The following is a 15,921-nucleotide window of genomic DNA, read 5'->3' as shown; positions in this document are numbered from 1 at the left end:
GTACTCCAATGAGAAGGAAAGTGGTTCACTAAAGTACTCCATTGAGAAGGAAAGTCTTTAAGTGGACGTGTAAAAGCAAAGCTGCAGTCCAGAGAGCTTATACGCCAACAGTGACATCTAGTGGTGGACTGAGGTAACAGCAGGTTGGGACAGGAGGACCTGACAGTAAGTAGTAGGACCTTGCAGACTTCAGCACAAACTCTAACTTTAAGAATAACATTCCCATTTATGTTTTAGTTTTTTTTTGTTTGTTTTATACACCTTATGAATGTTATGTGTTTGAGTGATTTTTAAAATGGAAACAATTTTTTTCAATAATAACAAAATATCTATAAATATATGTAGTTTAATTTCACTTTGAGGGACCTTAGCCCAAATAATATTTGTTAGCACTATACACAGAATAAAATACATCCCAACCACCTTATATATATATATATATATATATATATATATATATATATATATATATATATATATATATATATATATATATATATATATATATATATATATATATATATATATATATATATATATATATATTAGTCAATACAGTATTTACTCTACGGCTGTCTGACTTATTTTTTTCTAATTAAAAAATAACAATGCATACCATCTTTTTTTTCTGTATATATATATATACACACACACACACATATATATATAGATATATATGTATACATATTTTTAAGTACCAATGATTATCACACATATATAAATATATATGTATGTGTGTATATATATATATGTATGTATATATAGATACATATATGTATGTATATATAAATATATATATGTATGTATATATAAATATATATATATGTATATACAAATATATATATATTATATATATATATGTATGTATATATATATATATATATATATGTACATATATATATGTATGTATATATATATGTATGTATATATATACATATATATGTATATATATATATATATGTATATATAAATACATACATATATTTATATATATATATGTATAAATACTGTATATGTATATACAAATATATATATATTTATATATATATATATATATATACGTATGTATATATGTATATATTACCAAGTACCAATGATTGTCACACATATATAAATATATATGTATGTGTGTATATATGTATGTGTATATATGTATGTATATATATATATATGTATATACAAATATATATATATATATATATATATATATATATATACGTGTGTGTATATATAAATATATATATATATGTATATACAAATATATATATATATGTGTATATATATATATATATATATATATATATATATATATATATATATATATATATATATATGTATGTGTGTATGTGCTCTACCACGGTATCGAGCACTATTTTTTGGATAATCTAATTAAGACATATATATATATATATATATATATATATATATATATATATATATATATATATATATATATATATATATATATATATATATATATATATATATATATATATATACATTATAACAACCATCTCCATATAACCATTTCCATATATGTTTTGCTACGGGATTTGAACCTTCAACTCACAGGCTTCATGTGTGCAGTACAATTAACACACATGAGCAGTTACATAAGAGTAACATCAAATATTTTTGATGTAAAAAGCTATTTGACTGTTCAATGTATTTGTAATAATACCAAAAAACGAACCATAATAAGTAATTATGAACACTAATAATATTGTTATTAATCTTTGACACATATTAAGTTTATCTTGTAAGATTTAAGCCCAAAGAATATGATATAATAATTACAACCTAACCATCAATACAACGATGAAAGGTTTCATTTAAGACCAAATTCAGCACATGTGCGTCATGTTATTATTATGATGTTGAAGTCATTATGATGAAGACTGCGAATAGCCATATTATTTTTAGTTATTAAACAATCATAATTATAATACTCAATAATTGTGGTCAGAGTTGTAACATTAGAGTTATTAGACTGTTTCATGTTTAATGCAGGACATTTTTGAAGTGCACAACAAAAGTCAAAAGTCTGTGCTTGAATAAATGTTCAGTAAATATTCCTAATCATTTTCAAATGTTTTTTCTGACTCCCCAAAAAATGAATTAGTTTGCTTTTGTTTTCAATTCCACTTTCCAGCACTTGTGGTTTGTTTGAAACGAGAAGCTAAACTCTTGTTAGGCTTTCTACCACACTTAGCAGAGGTCACGACCTCCATAAACCTGGACTGTGCCTGGGATTTAGCCTGCTCCGTCAGCCTCGCTCCCCAAGGAAGGACCCAAACTGGACCGCCACCGGGCTCGTTAGCGACGCGACCGTTGAGCCACGTTTGTTTTGATGGCGACGGCATCTGATAATCTCATAAGGCCGGCTCCTCTTCCTCAGGACGGCCGAGCCGGTTGAAGGTGCCGCTGCTTGCTGCTGCACGGAAGTGAGGTGCAACACCCGAGAGCCTAGAAGGGGGATGAGCGCATTGTCTCTGGCTTCCATGTTCCCCTGATGAACTGCTGATAACCTCCCAGACATGGAGCTCCAGCCTGCGCACTTTCAATTCAGGCTCCAAAATAGTTTTTGGATGCATTTTATTTTTCCACAGAGGTTGGACTTTGTCACATAGACGGTGCGTTTAAACGTACACGTACACCACCGCGCTGTGTTGGTCTCCACATCACTTCTATTTACTAAAATCTTTAATAAATCTAAATTGTATAAATTCATCTAATTCCAACCAGATCTGTTCAATCAATTTAATAGCCCCTAATTTTATTTCATTTTATATTATTTCACATATTTGTGAAGTTTGCTACCCATAATTAAACATGTATCAGAGATAGGCTCCAGCACCCCCCGCGACCCCGAAAGGGACAAGCGGTAGAAAGTGGATGGATGGATGGATGGACGTCAAAATGGTTCAATAAATTGGCAGAGATTGGTGACCTTCAACAGGCAAAGTAAAACATGTTGTAAATTGTTATGTCATTATATAAGTGCATATTGATGAATTATTATTATTATTATTATTAGGGATGTCCGATAATGGCTTTTTTGCCGATATCCGATATTCCGATATTGTCCAACTCTTAATTACCGATACCGATATATACAGTGGTGGAATTAACACATTATTATGCCTAATTTGGACAACCAGGTATGGTGAAGATAAGGTCCTTTTTAAAAAAAATGTATTAAATAAAATAAGATAAATAAATTAAAAACATTTTCTTGAATAAAAAAGAAAGTAAAACAATATAAAAACAGTTACATAGAAACTAGTAATTAATTCAATTGAGTAAAATTAACACATTATGCCTAATTTGGACAACCAGGTATGGTGAAGATAAGGTCCTTTTTTTTAAATTAATAAAATAAAATAAGATAAATAAAATAAAAAGATTTTCTTGAATAAAAAAGAAAGTAAAACAATATAAAAACAGTTACATAGAAACTAGTAATTAATTAAATTGAGTAAAATTAACACATTATGCCTAATTTGGACAACCAGGTATGGTGAAGATAAGGTCCTTTTTTTAAAAATTAATAAAATAAAATAAGATAAATAAAATAAAAACATTTTCTTGAATAAAAAAGAAAGTAAAACAATATAAAAACAGTTACATAGAAACTAGTAATGAATGAAAATGAGTAAAATGAACTGTTAAAGGTTAGTACTATTAGTGGAGCAGCAGCACGCACAATCATGTGTGCTTACGGACTGTATCCCTTGCAGACTGTATTGATATATATTGATATATAATGTAGGAAGCAGAATATTAATAACAGAAAGAAACAACCCTTTTGTGTGAATGAGTGTGAATGGGTGAGGGAGGTTTTTTTGGGTTGGTGCACTAATTGTAAGTGTATCTTGTGTTTTTTATGTTGATTTTATTTTCAAAAAAACCAAAAAAACAATACCGATAATAAAAAACCGATACAGATAATTTCCAATATTACATTTTAAAGCATTTATTTAATCTCTAATTATTATTATTATTATTATAATTATAGCTGGAAAAGGGGCTGTCATTTGGGCTGTACTATTTAAAAAAAAATTAAAAATATTAATCAATCCAACAAAATAATACAATAATAATACAATCCCAGTTCCAAAAGCAAACCCGGCCCAGCAACACCAACAGAGCAATTGAGAGGACACACAAACATGACACAAAACAATCCAAAAGTAGTCAAATAATATCAACAACGATATCGATATTAATAACAATTCCAACATAGCAGTGATTAGAAATCCCTCATTGAAATTATCATCACAGCCTTTTATAAAAAAAAAAAAAATTCAAACATTTAAAAAAAGAACAATAGTGTGACAGTGACTTACACTTGCATCACATCTCATAAACTTGACAACACACTGTGTCCAATATTTACCAAAAAGATAAAATAAGTCATACTTTAGGTTCATTTAATAGTTCAAACAAATTTAAATAATGGATCCCATATTCCAATATATGACTCATTATTATCTCCACTAAATGCAGTTTTTTCTACTGTTATCATCTCTATAGCTTGTGTGTACCAGTCAGTATTTATTATGTGTGTGTATACCAGTCAGTATTTATTATGTGTGTATACCAGTCAGTATGTATTATGTGTGTATACCAGTCAGTGTGTATTGTGTGTGTATATCAGTCAGCATGTATTATGTGTGCATACCAGTCAGTATGTATTGTGTGTGTATACCAGTCAGTATGTATTATGTGTGTATACCAGTCAGTATATTATGTGTGTATACCAGTCAGTATGTATTGTGTGTGTATACCAGTCAGTATTTATTATGTGTGTATACCAGTCAGTATGTATTGTGTGTGTATATCAGTCAGTATGTATTATGTGTGTATACCAGTCAGTATGTATTGTGTGTGTATACCAGTCAGTATGTATTGTGTGTGTATATCAGTCAGTATGTATTATGTGTGTATACCAGTCAGTATGTATTGTGTGTGTATACCAGTCAGTATGTATTGTGTGTGTATATCAGTCAGTATGTATTATGTGTGTATACCAGTCAGTCTGTATTGTGTGTGTATACCAGTCAGTATTTATTGTGTGTGTATACCAGTCAGTATGTATTATGTGTGTATACCAGTCAGTATGTATTATGTGTGTATACCAGTCAGTATGTATTGTGTGTGTATACCAGTCAGTATGTATTATGTGTGTATATCAGTCAGCATGTATTATGTGTGTATACCAGTCAGTATGTATTGTGTGTGTATACCAGTCAGTATGTATTATGTGTGTATACCAGTCAGTATGTATTATGTGTGTATACCAGTCAGTATTTATTATGTGTATTGTGTGTGTACACCAGTCAGTATTTATTATGTGTGTATACCAGTCAGTATTTATTATGTGTGTATACCAGTCAGTATGTATTATGTGTGTATACCAGTCAGTATGTATTGTGTGTGTATACCAGTCAGTATGTATTATGTGTGTATATCAGTCAGTATGTATTATGTGTGTATACCAGTCAGTATGTATTGTGTGTGTATACCAGTCAGTATTTATTGTGTGTGTATACCAGTCAGTATGTATTATGTGTGTATATCAGTCAGTATGTATTATGTGTGTATACCAGTCAGTATGTATTGTGTGTGTATACCAGTCAGTATGTATTATGTGTGTATACCAGTCAGTATGTATTATGTGTGTATACCAGTCAGTATTTATTATGTGTATTGTGTGTGTACACCAGTCAGTATTTATTATGTGTGTATACCAGTCAGTATTTATTATGTGTGTATACCAGTCAGTATGTATTATGTGTGTATACCAGTCAGTATGTATTATGTGTGTATACCAGTCAGTATGTGTTGGACTATCAACATCTATCCATTTTTTTAATATTACCCTTTTTGTTATGATGCATATTGAAAGAAATACATGTTTACTCTTTGATGACACGTTACTAATTTGAGATTTGTGGAAAACTGATTTTTGACCTCATTACTGGTGAACTTTAACCTTAGGTGCTCTTCATATAATCCACCAAATCAATAAACAATAAGCAGCTGGTTACATAGCAGAGCAGTGGTCGCCATTAACCCGGCCATCATGATTAATGAATCCATCTTTGAGATTTTTATTTGAGGAAAAATGCATAATCCCAATAGAAGTCTGGCCTCCTGGAGAAAGATCATCAGACGAGCCAACATTTCAACCCTTAAATACGTTTCTTCACTTTGTTTCTCTCCAGGTTTGCATATTGTTGCATTTTGCCAGATTCAGTTTCAACTTCAGTCTGGATAATGTTCCTGAGTCAAGACACCAGCAAACTTACATTGCGTGACGTGCGAAGCATGTCGGAAAAAAGCTCATAAATCCTGTGTAAACAAAATTTCCTCACGCAATTTATTTTGACCGCACATGCTCCTTTACCTTATATCGCCGCACAGTGACTCGGGTACAGTAACACCACAGAACAGTACAAAGTATGCAGCCATATTTTATTCAGGGGTTTTTGGGCCTTGTTCAATATTGATATACAGTACAGGCCAAAAGTTTGGGCACACCTTCTCCTCATTCAATTGTAGATTGTCACATCAAAACTATGAATGAACACATGTGGAGTTACGTACTTAACAAAAAAAAAGGTGAAACAACTGAAAACATGTTTTATATTCTAGTTTCTTCAAAATAGCCACCCTTTGCTCTGATTACCGTAATTTCCGGACTATAAGCCGCACCAGTTAAATTTAGGGGAAAATACAGATTGCTCCATATATATGCCGCACCCGACTATAAGCCGCAGGCGTTTTGATGTGTAATTAGCGTAGTATATAGGGGTTCCTGCTACCACGGAGGGGATTGTTGGGACAGAGATGACTGTTTGGGAACGCAAAGCGTCCCATTTATTAACAATAAATCTTTCAATCAAACTTTCACATCTTTGACATGGCGAACAGCATTCGTGCAGAGTACAAATAATACAACGGTATTACCGGTAGTCAGTCTTTAATCATTGTGTCATCGTCTTCCTCATGCGTACTAAAACCACTGAAATCCTCTTCGTCGGTGTCGGAGAAGAACTGGTCCAAAATGGCGTCGTCAGCCAAGTCAAGGGTACGTGCAGCAGCTCTATTTCCTTCTTTGACAGCCAGATCGATTGCCTTTAACTTAAAAGCAGCATCATATGCACTTCTCCGTTTGTTTTCCATATTGAGGGTGTTTGCATGAACACTTCCTTCGCGCAAACTGTCGCTGACGCTCTCCTACTCTTTGTTTTGCTCTCGTTACCTGGCGCCAGATGTCTGCCTCGGTCTCGCGCATCCTCTGTAGTGCGCGCCCCTGGTTACCGTAAAAAAGCTGCACCGTCGTAAAAGCCGCAGGGACCAAAACGAGGTGAAAAAGTAGCGGCGTATAGTCCGGAAATTACGGTACTTTTTCGCACACTCTTGGCATTCTCTGCATGAGCTTCAAGAAGTGGTTTTCACTTCACAGGTGTGCTTGAAGCTCATGGAGAGAATGCCAAGAGTGTGCAAAGCAGTAATCAGAGCAAAGGGTGGCTATTTTGAAGAAACTAGAAAAATAAACATATTTTCGGTTATATCACCTTTTTTTTTGTTAAGTACATACCACTTGTGTTCATTCATAGTTTTGATGTGACAATCTACAATGTAAATAGTCATGAAAATAAAGAAAACATTGAATGAGAAGGTGTGTCCAAACTTTTGGCCTGTACTTGACGTACTTCATTTTATTATCTATGATAACTCCAACAAATGCATTGTCCTGTACTATGTCAATGTCCACACCATCTATTAGTGTTTGACTTATCTTTTCCAAATAACATTATTTCAGTTTGACCTAAATCCAAGGATTATTTATTTTTATCAAATCATTTCTTAAGTTTGTTCGTTTTTCTAACGGCAAAGTTTTCCATGACTTCCCCTGAGCAGAACGCAGTCGGATCATCTGCAAATAATATTAACTTGAGGTCTTTCGGGGTTCATGTATAGGTCAGACAGTTTTGGGTCTCAGAAGTGACCCCTGGGGTACACCACAATATATACAGTCTTGCTTCCTATTGGTTAAGTAGCTTTTCACCCAGTTCGAAACCACACCCCTAATAATAATTGATGGTATCAAATAGATCCATAAACTTCACTGTTTACCATCTGTTGTGTGAGTCATTTCTTGAGATATTTCGACTAGTGTTATTGATGTTGATATCATTCCTCTGTGTTTGTATCGGCTCGCTGACAGAAAAGTACATTTGTTTATACATTTGTCTAATCTGCTGTTAAATATACTTGTTTTACTTTGAAAGAATCAGGGGAGTAATTCAACTGGTCTATAGTGAAGTAATGGGTATTACTTTGGTCTGGGAATGTTCCTGTGTAAAATGAAATGTTACTTATGTACATTAATGGTTCTGATATTTCTATTATGCCCTTTTTGATCATTTTCCTATTGATTCCTAGTCCTTATCGATCAGTGGAGGTTTTAGATTTGCTTTTGTTTACAGTAGCTATTAGTCCTCTACTCTCACATTGGTTAGGCCAATTGAGTTGGGATCGATGTCTATTTTACTTTCAGAATCATCAGGTTTTTGTGTTATTTAGGATACGTTCTTCCAGGTTTGGTCCAATATTTCCGGACGTTCTCTGACTCCTTTTTCCCGCCTCCATCTAAAAAGTATTGAGGATATTCTTTCTTGACTGTACTGTTTAAGATGTTCCATGTTGCTTTTATGTTATTTATGTTTTCATTTCATTTCTTACTTTGACGTAGTTTGTATCAAATTGTTTTTACATGTTTTATACTTGCGTTAATTATTTTTTTATTGGTTTAATACATGTGTGCATGTGTGAATTTTGCAGATTCTAGTTTAGTTGAGTCTTTATGTCAAGCAAAAGGCCTACCGCTTGGGATACCGATGGGATGCGACGTGGAGGTGTCGGTTTCTTTGATCTATTGGACAGCCACAGGAAGACCTCGTCAAGACCCGAGGTTTACAAAGCAGAGAGGGGGAAAACCTGACACCGCTCCAGGCACCTTTTCTTTGAACTCTTTATGACCGAGTGCGGCAGCTGTTTATGACCCCCCCCCCCTTAGAAACAGCTGCAGCTATGTAATCGGAAAAGGCCCAAATAAAGGAGGAGGCGTGGAACCCTTTCGTCAGAGCGTGGGACGACAATGTACAAGGGTACAGGTTGACACGCTCTCCTCGTGAGCTAAATTGAATCCTGTCTCTGTTTGATTGCTTTGCTTCTTGTCTTGTTTAATAGATGTCATCGGTGTTTGAACCTGACACTTTATTTGAAGGGACAATGCACAGAGGCATTCCGTTCAAAGACAGATATGTTCTGCACCAGATTGTAGCTCAATAGTCCCTGGTTACCTAAATTAAATATATACACAAACATAAAGTTATACTATAGCATGTGATCAAATTAAGAACAGTCATAAATTGTCCTCTCATTGACACATACTTATACATTTCAACCACCCCTCCTTTACATCATAACACATCGACAATACATGGTCTCGTTCTTTTTGTGTTCAAATCACCAACGTTGAACGGGGGATGCAAGTGAAGCCGCAGATGTGAGTTAGTATCAGAGCTGTAGCAGATGCTGGGATTGTGTGAAAAGCACCAAGACGGAATGAGAGGTTACATTTGTAGGTAGTAACAGGCCACGTGAAAGCGTGTTGAGGTTTAACACCTGAGACTTTGCACACACTGTCAGACGAGCATTTTGCACATTCCACAGCTGAAAGAAATCTCATTTGTGGAAATTCTAATTGTCCAACACGGGGTTAACGACTCAACAATCAAACGGTGCTTCTTTTTTCTTGCATGCTGTGGAAAAAGCGAGTATATAATTGCACGTGTGCCTCTGAGCCCAGCTGGTGTCTTTGCAGACTTTATCTGACTTATCAATCACCCTCCTGAGGCCTGCTCTGGACTTCAAACTTCAGCTTGTCAAAACACAAATCCAGTCTGGCGCTAATAAACCCCAATCATTGAACTTTTTATGAACTTCTTTTTTTCTTTTTTCCAAGCAAAAACTTGCTGGTGGTAAGCAATAATGTGCAGGAAGTTTGTGTCACTGAGAGCAAAGTTGTCTCTTTCCCCGCAGAAGTGGAGACAAAGCATGCGCTCGCACTGTCAATGACACAACCTTCCTGCGGGTGTTGCAGGCACACATGTGACATGTTGTGTACCTTGCACCAGTGGAGGTACCTTCCATGCACACATGTGACATGCTGTGTACCTCGCACCAGGTGGTCCAGTGGAGGTACCTTCCATGCAGACGCCTGGGAGCAGATACCAGATATTGGTATCTGCTCAGACAGAGCCAGCAACACGTGATGCTCCACAGGGCAGTACACATGTCAACTTTCACACCTTGAAGCAGACACTATCGCCATTTTTCTCACACTTCTTCCTTGCATTTCTGTTCATGACGGTGCAAAGACTTGGTGGCTACACGTACAGTTAGAGACATATTCAGTGTTGGCGCTAGGAATTTTCAAAATCAAGTCATAAAAATGAGGTCCCACAGTAAATTTTTGGGGTCCCAATTTTTGTAAGCGTTTTGAAAACAAATGAGTTTCCGACTTTTTGACATTTGGAAAAAATCCCGACTTTTTGACACTTAAAAAAAATCCCGACTTTTTGACAAAAAAATGTCCGACTTTTTGACACTTGGAAAAAATCCCGAATTTTTGACACTTGGAAAAAAATTCTGAGTTTTTGACACTTAGAAAAAAAATCAGACTTTTTGACAATTATAAAAAATCCTGACTTTTTGACCAAAAAAATTCTGACTTTTTGACCAAAAAAATTCCGACTTTTTGACACTTAGAAAAAATCCTCACTTTTTGACCAAAAAAAATTCCGACTTTTTGACACTTAGAAAAAATCCCGACTTTTTGACATTTAGAAAAAATCCCGACATTTTCACCAAAAAAAATTCAGATTTTTTTGACAAAAAAAATTCTGACTTTTTCACACTTGGAAAAAAATCCCGAATATTTGACAAGAAAATTCCCGACTTTTTGACACTTATAAAAAATCCAGACTTTTTGACAAAAAAAAAATCAGACTTTTTGACACTTATAAAAAATCCAGACTTTGAGACGCTTTGAAAAAAATCCTGAATTTTTGACAAAAAAAATTCAGACTTTTTGACACTTATTCAGGATTTTTGAGTGTTTAAGTGTCAAAAAGTCTGAATTTTTTTGGTCAGAAAGTCAGAACTTTTTCTAAGTTTCAAAAAATCTGGATTTTTTATAAGTGTCAAAAAGTTGGAATTTTCTTTGTCAAAAAGTCGAGATTTTTTCCAAGTGTCAAAAAGTCGGAAATTAATTTGTTTTCAAAACGCTTACAAAAAAGTGGGACCCCCAAAAATTTACTGTTTAACATTTATGACAACCTTTTACCAGAACACAATATAGAATGTGAGATATAACAGGATAATGCATACATTTATCATTTTTTTAAGTGTCAAAAAGTGTCTTTTTTTTCAAAAAGTCAAGATTTTTTCCAAGTGTCAAAAAGTGGAAATGTTTTGGTCAAAAAGTCTAACTTTTTGACACTTGGAAAAAATCCAGACGTTTTGACACTTAAAAAATATCAAGATTTTTTGACACTCAAAAAAAAATCCCGACTTTTTGACACTTAAAAAAAATCCCCACTTTTTGACAAAAAAATGTCCGACTTTTTGACACTTGGAAAAAATCTAGACTTTTTGTATCTGTAGGCAGAGAAAATGAATAACATTATAGGAGTGGGCCAAAGAAAAGGCAAACTAAATAAATACATGGGCTCTGTACCGAGGATGTCGTTGTGGCTTGTACAGCCCTTTGAGACACTTGTGATTTAGGGCTATATAAATAAACATTGATTGATTGATTGATTGATAAAGTGGGGTGTGGGGACCCCTAGAGGTAGTTGTTGGGTGTTCCCAGCTAAATGACAGATAGTTAATAGTAATGGACCCTTATTGTACACTCTGTTACATCAACATTGATATTGCACATGTGGGCCCATACATATAAATACCGTTAAATGTAGCTACTTTTGCCGTGTATCTTGTAGTGTAACTGGCTACAAATCCCCGGGGATAGCTTCCCCTGTAGCTTAGCTACATTTAATGGAGAGTCACTTGTAGCTTACTACTTTATCCAAGTAGCTTGCCCATCCCTGATGAATTGTGATAAACTGAACTGTTATACACTGCATTTTAAAACACTTCATTTTGCTAAGGAAAATAAATTGTCAGCATAAAAGAAATTCAGTTCCCAAAATTCAAAGGCAAAAAAATTCAGTTACATATGCACTTCTTCATACGAAACCTCGTGTAAGCGCCTGCTCAGGTAGAGTCAAAAAAGCAGGTTTGAAAAATATATATTTCTTTCCTTTCTCAACTCTATGGCTTCAGCGTTTACACGCTGACGTGCCTTATTTCATTGTAATGAGCACTTGTGCGTTTTTTTATTTTTTGAAAGGCAGGCGCGCACGGCATGTCATTGGACTGAAGCCGCCGTGAGAGTGACTGAGTGTTTGCTTGCTATTTTGGTTTGAACATCTGCTGGCAATGAAACATGCTGGTGCCATGGTTAGAAGCATCGAAGAATGGCTCTTTTTCACACAGGCTGCTTTACCACTGCAACACTCATTAAATGACCTTCTTCACAGCAGTTCACAGAGTAAACGTATGAATACTGATGCGGTTAGCAGGGTGACACAAATTACATTTTGGTGAGGAACTGGATATAAGATAAGATTAGAAAAAATCCCTACTTTTTGACAGTAAGAAAAAATCCCGATTTTTTGACAAAAAAAATTCAGACTTTTTGACACTTGGAAAAAATCCAGACTTTTTGACAAAAAAAATCCAGACTTTCTGACAAAAAAAATACAGATTTTTTGACACTTACAAAAAATCCCGACTTTTTGACCAAAAAAAATCAGACTTTTTGACACTTAGAAAAATCCAGACTTTTTGACAAACCAATTTCCGACTTTTTGACCAAAAAATTTCCGACTTTTTGACGCTTAGAAAAATCCAGATTTTTTGATACTTATAAAAAATCCCAATTTTTTGACACTTATATAAAAATCCCGTCTTTTTCTCACTTGGAAAAAATCCCGATTTTTTGACAAAAAAAATTCTGACTTTTTGACACTTAGAAAAAATTCTGACTTTTTGACATTTAGAAAAATACTGACTTTTTGACATTTAGAAAAATACTGACTTTTTGACATTTGGAAAAAATCCCGACTTTTTGACGAAAACATTTCGGACTTTTTGACACTTCGAAAAAATCCCGACTTTTTGACACTTCGAAAGAATCCCGACTTTTTGACGAAAAAATCCAGACTTTTTGACATTTAGAAAAATCCTGACTTTTGGACGAAAACATTTCCGATTTTCTGACACTTAGAAAAATCCTGACTTTTTTTGACACTTAGAAAAAATCCAGACTTTTTGACAAAAAAAATTCCGACTTTTTGACACTTAGAAAAAATTACGATTTTTTGACCAAAAAAATTAAGATTTTTTTTTGACACTTTGAAAAAATCCTGACTTTTTGACACTTAGAAAAATACTGACTTTTTGACAATTGGAAAAAATCCCGACTTTTTGACGAAAACATTTCTGACTTTTTGACACTTCGAAAAAATCCCGACTTTTTGACACTTCGAAAAAATCTCGACTTTTTGACACTTCGAAAAAATCCCGATTTTTTGACACTTCGAAAAAAATCCCGATTTGTTGACGAAAAAATCCAGACTTTTTGACACTTCGAAAAAATCCAGACTTTTTTTACAAAAAAAATTCCGACTTTTGACACTTAGAAAAATCCCGACTTTTTGACACTTAGAAAAAATCCAAATTTTTTGACAAAAAAAATTCAGACTTTTTGACACTTATAAAAAATCCAGACTTTTTGACAAAAACGGTCTGTAAATGTGGGATCTAGTGTAAGGAGATGGCATGGGGACCGGGACTTGTGTGTACTTAATCCAAATGTATAAGGTGTGACTATGTCTAGCAAGTATATGAGGGTTGTTACCTGGTGGTGTTGAAGGTGCATGTTGAGACCGGGGGCTGAAGTCCAGAAAGGGCAAGGCAGGCTCGAAGGTCCGGGGACAGGCAGGAGGTTAAGGGCTGGAGCGAGGCGTCGTGGTCAAAGGGCAAGCGAGAGGGTTGAGATCCAGGGAGGCAGCAGAGAGTCCAGAGGGGATCCGTGGGAGACGAGACACACAGCTCGAAACCAGGGGGAGGATGACGCGTTGCTGGATGACGACACAAAAAGAGACACAGTGAGCACGACGGGGGGAGGGACCACAAAAGAGCGAGGAAGCACATAGGCAAGGAAAGCTGGAGACGTATGAGGCTTACTGTACATGCACAAGTAGCTACGTTCTGGCACTGGAACGCAAGACGGCGCTGCCTTAAGAAGGCAGGAGGTTCATCAGCGTCAGGTGTGTTGATTGTAGAGTCGGAGAGGAACGTGGAGTGCACAGCAGAATGAGAGGCGGCAGGTGTAACATCTAGTAGTTAATACATGCCAAACAACTTTCCCCTGTAAGCAGAGCTTTTTCTCCTGCCACTTACACAAAACCGAAAACGAAAAAAAGTGCCCCAAAGGTTGTGAGCAGGTTGGCTAATCTTCAAACAATTGACTCACAGCTTGACAAAAAAGGTTCATTAAATTGTGGTACGAGCACCACTGGTAGCAGTGGTGTGGCGTCATGACCAGCAAGACCTTCTTATGCTGGCCTAACATAACCAGAAATCATCATCATAATTAAAGATAAAAGTATTTGTTAATTTACTTTCCCTAAATATGTAAAAGTATTCATATTCTCTTCATGTCATATTATGCTCCTTCCAGTGCTGTTGTTTTTACTTTTAGTTTGTATCCAATCACAATGCAGCTAGCTTATGTTGCCATGCTGTACCAAATCTGCCTTCGATTACGCATGCACCTCCTGGTACCCTAGCACCTCCAAAACCCTCAAATCTAAACTCCAAACATCCCAGAACAAGCTAGTCAGGTTACTTCTAGACTTCCACCCCAGATCCCACCTCACTCCTACCTACTTCTCCAAAGTGGGCTGGCTCAGGGTGGAGGACAGAGTAAAACAACTTGCACTGAGCCTAGTCTATAAAATCCGCTACACCTCCCTGATACCTAAGTACATGTCAAACTACTTCCTTAACGTAAATGACCGCCATAACCACAACACCAGGGGGAGCTCCACTAACCACGTTAAACCCAGATTCCCATCTAACAAAGGTCTTAACTCATTCTCTTTCTATGCCACATCAATGTGGAATGCGCTCCCAACAGGTGTAAAAGAAAGGGCATCTCTAGCCTCCTTCAAAACCGCAATAAAAGTTCACCTCCAGGCAACTTCAACCCTAAACTAACACCCTCCCCGGATTGCTAATAATCAAATGTTTTTCTGATATCTCTCTCTATGTCCACTACTTGCTGTACATATCCTACCAAGTCAGTCCTACACTGTTTCAATGTCCATTTCTCTGATGATGCAATTGTTGATGCTGATTGTTGATGACAGAAGTGTTGATACCAACCAAACCTAACACCCCCCCCCTTCCATATCCCACACCCCGGATTGTAAATCATGTAAATAATTCAATGTGTATACTCTGATGATTATCTTGTGTGATGACTGTATTATGATGTTAGTATATATTTGATAGTATATATCTGTATCATGAATCAATTTAAGTGGACCCCGACAAACAAGTTGAAAAACTTATTGGGGTGTTACCATTTAGTGGTCAATTGTACGGAATATGTGCTGTACTGTGCAATCTACTAATAAAAGTTTCAATCAACCAATAAAAGCCTTCAGAATCAACAATGTGTGTGCACTGTAAGTGAACGGGCACATA

At 35.2% G+C, this 15,921-nt stretch overlaps 1 protein-coding gene across 1 annotated transcript in view; it reads right to left on the bottom strand.

Moving 5' to 3' along the window:
- The window catches only part of hic1 (hypermethylated in cancer 1), a 44,740-nt gene that overhangs the window by 21,502 nt on the left and 7,317 nt on the right, over window positions 1-15,921 (bottom strand). The window contains exon 2 of the mRNA XM_062061988.1: window positions 14,066-14,288. The gene's annotated coding sequence lies outside the window, so the exon portion shown is untranslated. The remainder of the gene's footprint in view (window positions 1-14,065; window positions 14,289-15,921) is intronic.

The sequence above is a fragment of the Entelurus aequoreus genome, linkage group LG10, assembly GCF_033978785.1.
Source record: "Entelurus aequoreus isolate RoL-2023_Sb linkage group LG10, RoL_Eaeq_v1.1, whole genome shotgun sequence".
In the NCBI taxonomy this organism is placed as follows: Eukaryota; Metazoa; Chordata; class Actinopteri; order Syngnathiformes; family Syngnathidae; genus Entelurus; species Entelurus aequoreus.
This window is presented reverse-complemented; position numbering and strand designations above follow the sequence as displayed.